This window comes from Cannabis sativa, chromosome 7 (assembly GCF_029168945.1).
Source record: "Cannabis sativa cultivar Pink pepper isolate KNU-18-1 chromosome 7, ASM2916894v1, whole genome shotgun sequence".
NCBI classification, from domain to species: domain Eukaryota; kingdom Viridiplantae; phylum Streptophyta; class Magnoliopsida; order Rosales; family Cannabaceae; genus Cannabis; species Cannabis sativa.
The window spans coordinates 23,649,916-23,660,850 of NC_083607.1; the positions used below are offsets into that span (position 1 = coordinate 23,649,916).

A 10,935-nucleotide genomic window follows, 5' to 3' on the forward strand; every position below is an offset into this window, starting at 1 on the left:
AAGAATTCAGTAATAAATTGTAAATTATTTATTTAACGATATGTTTTATGAAAATAAACTTGTTAAGAATGTCATAATTGTGTATATAAACCTATAATATACACATTGTTATTCAAATGTTTTAATTCAATGATATTATCGTCTTAAAAATATTTCAGAAAAAGAAATCTTAAATTAAGCCTCAATCTTTTCACTAAACTAAACTAGATTTTTCACATAATATCGCGAACAAACACAAATATGCAATGAAGTAAGGCTCACTGTCACTGCACAAAAAAAGTACTATTCATAACTATTTGAAAATCACTATCTATCTAGCCATAAATCACAAACACAACATATATCACCCTGTTCAGGCCAACTCATCATTTAGTACTCTACTCTGTAAATAATATAATAAAGAAACTCATGACAGGAAAGCACAAGTTGAAATCAGTCCCAATAAATTCAGTTCCCTTTATAAAAATTGCTACACTCCCACCACAATAAAACTATCAGACAGAGTCATGGAAATCTACCATATGCGTGGATGAACTCATCATATGGACATACAAATATACCACAAAGAAAAAATGTAATATTAAAGAATGCTATCAACAACAACAAAACCTTACATTGACCAATAAACAAGCATTTTCCAGGGGGATGAATCTTTGGACATTAAATGTGCAGCAAGCAAGTAGAAACCGAAGGCTCTCTTCTTATCACCCAATGCATCATGGGCAAGTCCTAGTGTGTGATATGCATCGGGCGTAACTGGTGCTCGTAAAACAACCTGATGCAACACAGATATAGCCGGCAAAAGTGTATGTGAAATACCTTAGCAAGGAAAAAATAAACTACAATTCAGCTAAAAAAATTGCATTACACATACCTTTTTCAACAAAAAAAGAAAGTTCAACCTAAATGTGTCTATAGTTTTACAGAATTACCAGCAGATTCTACATTATTCGACTCCTTAAAAGCCTAAACCATATTTCCATGAAATATTTCAAGGAAAACTGAATCCTAAATTTTTCACATCTAATACTTTTCTTAAAACACAATGAATTCCAATTTTTCATGTATCAGAAAAGAAATCAATAATATTAAAATGAAAAAAGAAAAACATTTCTCCCTTAAGAAGTATGAAAATAAGAAGTATCAAACCAATCATTTAATTATATAATAGTTGTGAAGCAAACTCAAGTGAATTAAAATTCTATTATTAAAGTTCAAATACTACGCATGTCAAAATCCACGCTGATAATTATACAACTTACTCAATAATCCAAAATAATCTGCAGCTCCAAGAGGTCTCTCGCAAAGTTCCTCGAAAGTAAATAAAGCACATCCATCAGCAGTTAGTGGAACCTGTTGAAGTAAATCATTAATATATATTTATATTATACAGGACTAAATGATATGATGTTAAATGCCATTGAAAAATGAGTTAGCAAATACCTGTCATGTTCTTCCCATTACTACTTCCGCCTCTTGTGGACCAGCCTTGTGTTCACCAATTAATTCTTCAAATCTTTGCTTAAGGAAATCAGATAAATCTTTACCAACAAAGTAGAAACCTTTCTGAGACTGCAGTCAAGGGCAAATTAACATAATGAAGTTGTTAAGTAATATATCTCACTTATATAAAATTGAATTATATCGCAAACAAATATAGAAGCAGTTAGTATCACTACCGAAGTCAATTTTCGATAGTCTACAGAGGAACTAATTTGATGGACAATGCATCTTTCCTGCAACAAAATAGTTTTCCAAATTATTGAATGAATAATAAAAGCATGGAAAAAGATGCATACACAAGTACAGAAGTAGAAGAGTATCGCCAAAAATTACTGCTAACAATTTGACACGAATGTAAAACAACTAACACATTTCTCTTTTCTAACCTAAGTTGCACCAAAAGTTAAAGGCTGATTAAACATATACACAACTCACCAATCTACAGTCACTTACACACCTTCAGAGTGGAAATAAATGGTAGGAAAAGATCTCGTTGTAATCCATCTTTGTATAGGTTGTCTGGAGCACGATTTGATGTGGCAACAAGAATCTAAAATTCCACAAACATACAGAAAACTAAATAAATAAACATTTATGATGAAAAATAATTTTCATTAATAAAGAAAATTGGAATTCATTTTTCCTTACTTATCCAGATAAAAAATGTGCTCAAAACGGCTTAAAGATTCCTGCCATCTAATCAAATAAATGTTAATGGCTAATTTATATCATGAAACATCCAGCAAATATGTAGAAGAAATTCCATTAGAAAGGTTTTCAATAAAGTGAACCTGTAGTACCAAACATTTTCAAGTGATGTTTGAGAAATAGAGTAGGATTTGATAACTTTTTTACAAGAGTTTTGATAATTCTATTATCATTAGAGAGAATAGCAAGAAAAATTAATTCAAAAGCCACATTAATCCACCCAGCATAGGATATCTAGTCTCATTGAGAAAATTATGACAATTTTATTCTATCAAATCATCTGTCTTCATATATATGTTAGTTCGATAATCATCTATTGTGAATTTTCTAATATGTTTATACCTCTTTATGACGACGCACAGGGCACCTAAGAATTCTGCATTAGCAAAGGACCACCATGACAGACAACAGGGCAGCGTTTTCTATTCCTTGACACCATCTCTCAAACTCAAGGGTGAGATTCTCAGGCCAATTTTGTCAACAAGGAACCAAAATCTAGAAGCAAGATACAGAAAAATGGAAAATATATATATATATATATGTATAAAATAATGCACACCTCTTTCTGATTTGAGCAAGAAAAAGAGACAAAGAATGAAATTGAGAAGAAAAGCTGAGGAGAAAAAGGGTGGAAGATCGCACCTTTAAGGCTCCAATCTGACGGCGTTTTGGAGTTCCCAATCGTCAAGACCTGCCATCCCTTGATCTTCACGAGCTTTCTAAGCGAATCAGAGGCATAATCAGAGGCGGAGATGATGATCCACCTCTCCATCCAAAAATTCGCCTAAGGTGAACCCTTATCAGTGATTGGAGTAATCGAATTCCAATTCACTTTGGGGAACTCGATCTTCTCCAAAGCTTCAACCTGATTCTCGAAGCAGACAAGCGTCGTGGTATCAGCGACATTCCAGAGAAAGAAGACAGCGACAACAATCGATTGGGAGTGGAAGTGGGAGTGGGAGTGAGAGATCCGGTTAGGTTAGGGCTTTTGCAACTATTCATAAGGTTAGAGAAGCATTGTTAGAGAAGGATGGTCGTATAAGATTATAGAAGTGTTAACTTCAAGCGTTAATCTTCCGTTAAATTTAACAGAATATTCTTTTATTTTTAAAGTATATTCTGTTAAACCAAGAATTACCGTTAGATAGACACTTTTAATATATAAAGATATGTGTGTGTGTTTGGACTTTGGAGACTTGGGCCATGTGAAGCATGTTATGGGCCTTAGGCCATGTTGGTGATGTTGATGATTAAAAGATGATGAGATTGCATTGTTTTTATAGGCTTTTGAAATTGGATTTTTGTATTTTCTTTTATCACTTTTCTTGAAAAATAACATAAAATTAAAGTAAATTAAATATTTTTAATAAAAAATAAATTTACCATTAAAGTTATGAAATATTTAATTTTTATTAATTTTATATGCATAATTAAAGGCTTAAATGTATAAATTTGAGCCTTAATCACAACCCTCAACTAGCTTATTGCTAGTCTCTAGCAATTCAAGCAAAAAATAATAATAATGTCAACATGATATTTTCAGGTCAAGAAATTAAAAATGGAACAAATATTTAAGCAAAATATTAGTAATAAGCCAATAAGAATTACACAAAATTACCTTGAATACATCTAGAGTTGTGAGTGTGTGCACCAAACTTAAACCTTCTTACTGCAAACCATAGCATATAAATGCTTTCGAAAAAATATACCAAGTAGAAGTCTCAACTCCATTAGCCTCACAGGTTTTTGAAAATATTTATTCATGGCTAAGGATTTCACTCATGGAGTTGGAAATTAAAAAGTGAGCACTCGAAAAGGATAGATCAATTTAGGACAAACATTTGAATAAATATTGAAATAAAGATAGGTTATGAATTATTTGGACAAACCACCATAAGAGTACCACAAACTAGCTTTTTGAGATTTTTAAATGTAAACAGACAATCTTTTACATTTATTCTAGGAGCCAAAACAAATAAAAAAAATGAAATACTACAAATTTTTTTTCTTTTCTTTCTTTCTATTTTTTTTTTGAACAAGAGGCAACATATAATGATGGAAATGTTGCTCTTGTATTCTTTTTATTTTTTTTGCACATAAAGAAAATAATTACACAAAGGCTCCTTAATAAGATTTGTCTATAAAAAAAATTATCCCTTAAAGCAACATCCAATCAAACTCCAGTACTATGTCCAAAATAATTATAACCATTTCTAAGAATCAATAAAAATTCAAAAGTTATTTTCTCAAATCTCGCCACCCACAAAAACATGAACACTTAAACTTGGTAGCTTTTCTAAGCAAATATGTGCTAACAACCATCTTACCACGAAGTTTGGCATGTGAATTTTATAACTCTAGAAAAATTCTAAGTAACAAAGATAACAAAAATTTGCTTAAAAATAACATTTTACAAGAATAAATGAGTATTTTGAAAAATTTGACCATGAAAATATTAATATGACAAAAATTAAGAAACATGCTTGAATATGCTCACCACCCCCAACTAAAATCAGATAGTGTCATCAATGTCTAAAGATATAAAAATTAAAAGAATAGGGAAAGAGAACACCTGGAGAGCAAGCAACCATGGATAGCAGCGATATTGATCCTCTTAAAATATGAAAACTGAAAAACAAAAAAAAAATGATAACAAAGGAAATAAATAGCGAATAAAATATAAACATAAACTGAATTAGAAACAACCTGATCATCATGGGTAGGCCAGAGTCACAAAGGTGATCTCCTCAGGTAAGCCTACCCTCCTACCAAAATTTGTGAATATCGCACATCGACCCGAAGAAGCGTTTCATAGATCGGGTCTGGAATCGCAAATTCTCATATTGCGACATTGATGCTTCATCCTGGGACATCTCAAGAATAGAAGAAACATTGGCTTCCTCAGGTGGATAAAGCATATTTTTAGTATCAAAGTCATGGAGGAGATCATTTAAAGAATCAAAATCATCATGAATAAGAACTTCCTCCTCAACAATTGTGTCTATCACGTCAGTATGATAGCAATCTTCCTCCTCGTCTGGTGGTTGCTTCGCAACATGAAAAATGTTGACCCCCATAGTCATATTCCCAAAAGATAATTTCATAAGACCATTCCTACAGTTAATGAGAGCTTTAGCCGTTGCAAGGAAAGGTCTACCGAGAATGATGGGAATTTTTGACTCAGTATTAACCTCAGATTGAGTGTCCGAAATCAAAAAGTTAGCGGGGTAATAGAATTTTCCAACTTTAATCAAGACATCTTCAACTATTCCTCGTGGCTTTTTGATTGAGCTGTCAGCCAATTGCAGCACCACAGATGTGGGCTTGATTTCTCCTATACCTAGTTGCAAGTAAATTGAATAAGGCATAAGATTAACACTTGCGCCTAAGTCTAGGAGGGCTTGACCAAATCCTTGTGTCCCAACTTGGCAAGCGATTGTAGGTGTAATATCCCGAAAAATAAATAATATTTAAATAGACATATTTTATTAAATATGTAATTATTTTGGTAACGAAGTAAGATTATGATCTTGCTTAGGGTAATTATTGAGAATTTACTCAATGAAATAAATAGCGTAATTTAATAATTACGGAGATTACATTGGGATATGTGAGTACCGAGGATATCAATTTCAAAATAAAATATTTTTTTGGGCCCGACAATTGTGGAAATTTACCGATGTGGTCAGAAATGTCACGACGTTAATGGAAGAATTATTTTGAGAATATTCCGGACTAGGTTAGAAATTTTAGAATGTCAGTTTAATGGAATTAGCAAAATTACAAAAATGCCCTAGATTATTTTAAAGTTTATTTTTTTTCATTGGGGGTAAATTAGTCTTTTTGCTTTTAGGTTTTAGTGTCCCTTTTATTTTTGGGCTGGTAAGAAAAGAAAAAAAAAATTAAATGAAATGAAATGAAATGCATGAAACCTTATTTAAAGGGAATAACTTCCAAGGCAAGAAACTAAGTTTCTTCTTCTTCTCCCCTTCGTGTGAACCAAGACCAGCCAGCAAGAGGATTGAAAGTTCACCATTTCACTTGAATTGAAGCAGCTTGTAGAACCTAAGTCCAACCTAGAAGCAATCAAGGTAAGTTCTCAACAATTTTTGGATTGAAAATCCTAATTTTGAGTTAGTTTTGAAGTAGGGTTTTACTTCTTTGTTGCTGTAGGACTTAAACTAGGTTTGGGGTGTGTCTAGGGTAGGTTTTTGAGCATGTTGGGAATAGTTTAAAGTGGTCTCCATGGCTGCTTGAATTGGTTTTGGTTTGTTGAAACCAAAGTTGAGTTTTCTTCACTTTGAAGTGTGATTTTGAGCAAATTGATATATTACAATGAATTGGTTGTTGGGTTATGTCATGTTTACTATATTATACTGTTTTGGAAGGTTTAAGCAGGTTTGATTGGTTTTTGGGGTGAAAAACCAGAAAATTTCATGGCTGCCAGGAAAAAAAGGTAGGCCGTTTTTCTGACACCCAGAAATTTTTTTCTGACACCCAGAAAAACGGCCGACCGTTTTTCACAGTAAGGGGAAATTTTGGGTTTTTCTCCTCAAGTCCGATCTGATTCGGGGTGTCTTTCGGAGTGAAATTCAGGGTGTTTTAGAGATGGTTAAGCTAGTTTGATCCAGGGGAAAGTAGGGTGTGTTCGATTGTGAGAATTGGAGTCGATTATTAGAAATTTGATTAAGGTTTTTATTGAGTTTTGGTTTTTGTGACATAGGACCGGGATTGCCTAGCTTATTTTTCACTCAAATCGGCCCGTACGCTTGAGTTCTAAACTAAGGTAAGAAAAGTATTAAATACTGTACAAGGTTAATATTATGATTGTTACAATATCAATTAAGATTGAAATCTTGGTATATGTTGTTGTGATTTAATCTTAATCGAGGTTAACGTTATGTATTGGTTGTGACTCGATTATGATCGAGGGAAATAATAGGAAACGATTATCATCGTTGAGACTCGATTATAATCGAGGGTAATGATATGAACCGATTATTATCGTTGTCACTCGATTATGATCGAGTAAAAGATACGGTCATTACCGTTATGAGTAATTACTCCTGAAACCGCGAATAGGTTTCTTACTGATCGTTTGCTGTATCAGGCAACGATAGTGACATAAGTAGCTCGTGGTTAACGAGTGGTAATGGTACTTTATAAAGTACCAGTATTGTGTGATTACGAAGTCGTGAAACGACTTAAGCATGTTATTATGTGATGATTTGTAACTGGATATATCTTTGTTATAATGTGAATGAATGGATTTTTATATTGCTTAAGAAATTAGTTTCTTTTCTTGCAGAATCTTAGTGACTCACGAAATGTAAGAATTCGTGCTTATAGAGATGTAAGATTAGAGTGCTTTATGAAGCACTGAGATTATGGAATTATGGTAATGCGTGAATTAGAGTGCTTTATGAAGCACTGAGATGATGGAATTATCGTAATGCGTGAATTAGAGTGCTTTATGAAGCACTGAGATTATGGAGTTATGGTAATGTGTGAATTAGAGTATTTTATGAAGCACTGAAGGTGAGTATTTATAATGATAAATGTTTAGGAGGTTGTATGAAACACAGAGATTGTTGATTATAAATAACTATGAATATACTTGATTACGTAATAAGTGTGCTCTCATAGACATTAAGTTATTTATGTGCCTTGAGTATGTATGACCTATTGGTATATATATTACATTGTAATGAAATTTGCTGGCACTTTCTATGATTTTATATAGTTGCTTTTCTTGCTGAGTCATTGTGACTCACAGGTGCTTCGTGGTGCAGGTAAGGAAGTTAGAAGCTGTGTTCGGCCATGAGTTAGAGGTCTCCCAGCAATGTACATATCAGCCGTGGGGTCTTGGCTTCTGGGAAGCAGGATCAAATTCCTTTCTATGTTTGGAAATGTAATCTATTGTAAAAAAGATTTTTTTTTTATATATATATATATAAACAGGGGATCCCTAATAGTTTTTAAAATGGAAGTCTTTATTTTGAATTTAATTAAAGATTTAAATTAAACCACACTTTTCTAAAATTTATAGATTAGTGATAATAAGTTTATAAAAGCACACACGTGGCGTCCCTGAGGGTCAGGGCGTTACAGTAGGACAACCTGGATCTTTATATTTGATTGGTATCTTTTGTTTGATCACCGCACTTACTTATCCTGTCAAGAATGTAGTTTTCTTGACATGGTGCTTCCTTTTCATGGTGCATAAATCCATGATGACCTTGGCATATGCTGGTACTTGTTTGATCACGTGCAAGAGAGGCAAGTTGATCTTCACTTGTTTTAAATATTCTAAGATTTCACCTTGATTTTCTAGTACCTTTATAGTAGATTTCAAAGCCTGAGGGAAGGGCACCTTCACTGGAAGGTTCTGTGGTACATCAACATCTGGAGTGGGCATTGGTACACTAGTGGTCTTAGGTAATAGTGATATTGTACTTTTACCATTTCGAGTAGTAATGGCATTAACCCCCTTTAGATTAGACTCTGAAGAAGTAGAGGTTTGTGCCATATGTTGCCGTTTGGGAGTGATTAGAGGCTGAGCGGGAAGCTTACCACGCTCTTGAATGGCTAAAGAATCATTTAACTTTGTTAATTGAATCTTTATGCCATTCAATTCCTCTATCACCTGAGTAAAATAAGTCCTGAACTCTAGTTGAGAGTCTGCGAGAATTTTCATGGAGTTCTCAAGAGAATTATTTTGTTGATCATGCCTCCATTGGCTCCCAGATGCTTGATTTTGACTTGTATCCTTCCAATTGAAATTGGGATGGTTACGCCAACCAGGATTGTATGTGTTAGAGTAGGCATTATAAGGCTTCTTGTAATCCCCTAAGGCATTACATTGTTCCTCATCTCCTCCCCTCAACATACTAAGAGTATGGCACTCTTGTGGTTGATGATCTGTCCCTCCACAAATGAAGCATGGTTCTTTCTTTTCTGCTTTTGCAGCCATCTGGATTGCTTTACCTTCTTGAGTTTTGAAAGCCTCAAATTGTTTTTTCAAAGCTTCGAGTTGAGCTTTCACACTATCCTCCTCCTTCAATTGGTAGACTCCGGCTGTTCGTGGCTTGTCCGTAGGACTTGGCACACTCCATGTGTAGGATTTTTTAGAGATTTCTTCAAGATATTCCAAAGCTTCTTCGGGATCTTTCTGAAGGAAGTCACCATTGCACATCATTTGGACGAATTGTCTTTTGTCAACTGTGAGACCATCGTAGAAATAGCTGACAAGACGCCAACTTTCGTATCCATGATGTGGGCACTGGCCCATCAAATCTTTAAACCTCTCCTAGACCTGATGAAACGTTTCGTGGTCCTTTTGGATGAAGGTAGAGATTCGCCTCTTAAGGCTGCTGGTCTTATGGGGTAGAAAAAATTTAGAGATAAATACTTTTGTCATTTCATCCCATGTCCCAATAGACCTTGGCCTTAAGGAATACAACCAGCTTTTGGCTTTGTCCTTGAGTGAGAAAGGAAAGAACTTCAATCTCACCAAGTTAATGATGTCAGCTCGGTTGTTAAATGTGGCCACCACTTCTTCGAATGCCTGAATATGCACATATGGACTCTCGGTTTCCATACCATGAAAGGTTGGTAAAAGTTGAATCATGCTAGGTTTGAAATCAAAGTTTGGCATATTCATGGGATACATTATGCATGAAGGCGTGGCCGTACGCGTAGGATGTAGATAATCCTGTAGCGTTCTTGGTTGGACTTCCTGTTGTTGAGCCATCATTGGCAGTGCAGGAAGTATGGGTGATGGTGGTGAATGAGAACGAGTGGAAGAAGACAATTTAGGAGAGTTTTCTAAAGTTTCAACTTGTTGTTTTACAAATCTCCGTAATTTGTCTCTATATCGTGACATTCACTTTTTTTTTTTTTTTGTATTTTCACTTGTTAAATAATGTAAATTACAACTATGTAATAATGCAAGGGTATTCACACAAGATATTCCCAGGTCGATTGGGAAGGTTGCCAAGGTACCGCTTCGTCCCACACTTTTACTAGAGCTCCCCGGGGTTGCTAGAAAGTGTAGAGGGTACTCTACCACAAATCTTTCAAGCCAATCTTTCTTAAACAGAATAATCTTAGTTTGTACCATTTTTACCATTACACAATTGGGTTTACACTAAAAAGTTTATGAAAATATTTTATGCACAACTTTTTTTTTTTAGCCTAAAGGATAAAAGTCTACAACTAACCTAAAAAAAAGGCTAATACTAAAATAAAAAAAAAAGTATACAAAATAAAATAATGTAAAAAAAAAAAAGCTAACACCCTAATATAATAACAAAATAATAAATACAACTAACAAATAAACTAAAAAGAATAAATAGACTGCTTGCTTCTTGTTTTTTAGGCTAATTAGTAATTTTTCCCCCTGAACTTTGACATGTACTAAATCGTGCCCCCTGAACTTTTTTGGTCGTTAGAAATTCCCCCTGAACTATTGAGATTGTTAAATTTAAGGACTTTTGTCTAATTTCATTCAATTTTACTGTTCAGTGATTGTTTATGTAATAAACCATGCTCCCCAGACTTTGATATCTACCAAATCATGCCCTCAAACTTTGATATGTACTAAATCATGCCCCTTGAACTTTCATCCCTGTTAGAATTTTTTTTACTAAAATTAGACAAAAGTCCTTAAATTTAACAATTTCAATAGTTCGGGGGGAATTTTTAACGGCCAAAAAAGTTCAG

General features: G+C 33.9%; 1 long non-coding RNA gene and 1 other non-coding gene across 6 annotated transcripts; one reads left to right on the top strand and one right to left on the bottom strand.

The window, feature by feature from the left end:
- Positions 1 to 368: 368 nt before the first annotated feature.
- LOC115696247 (uncharacterized) lies at positions 369 to 3,315 on the bottom strand. Of its 5 annotated transcripts, none has more exons than XR_004007780.2 (8): positions 2,854 to 3,315; positions 2,554 to 2,706; positions 2,152 to 2,199; positions 1,939 to 2,053; positions 1,680 to 1,736; positions 1,444 to 1,572; positions 1,263 to 1,353; positions 369 to 775 (listed from the first exon to the last, which is right to left on the bottom strand). It is a non-coding gene; the product is annotated as an uncharacterized LOC115696247 (long non-coding RNA). The 5 variants fall into 5 exon arrangements; XR_004007781.2 differs by having other exon boundaries at positions 1,961 to 2,053; positions 2,152 to 2,192; positions 2,854 to 3,308; XR_004007778.2 differs by having other exon boundaries at positions 1,961 to 2,053; positions 2,854 to 3,301.
- Positions 3,316 to 9,476: 6,161 nt separating this feature from the next.
- LOC115698406 (small nucleolar RNA R71) lies at positions 9,477 to 9,583 on the top strand. The gene has a single exon (XR_004008154.1). It is a non-coding gene; the product is annotated as a small nucleolar RNA R71 (small nucleolar RNA).
- The last annotated feature ends 1,352 nt before the right edge of the window (positions 9,584 to 10,935 follow it).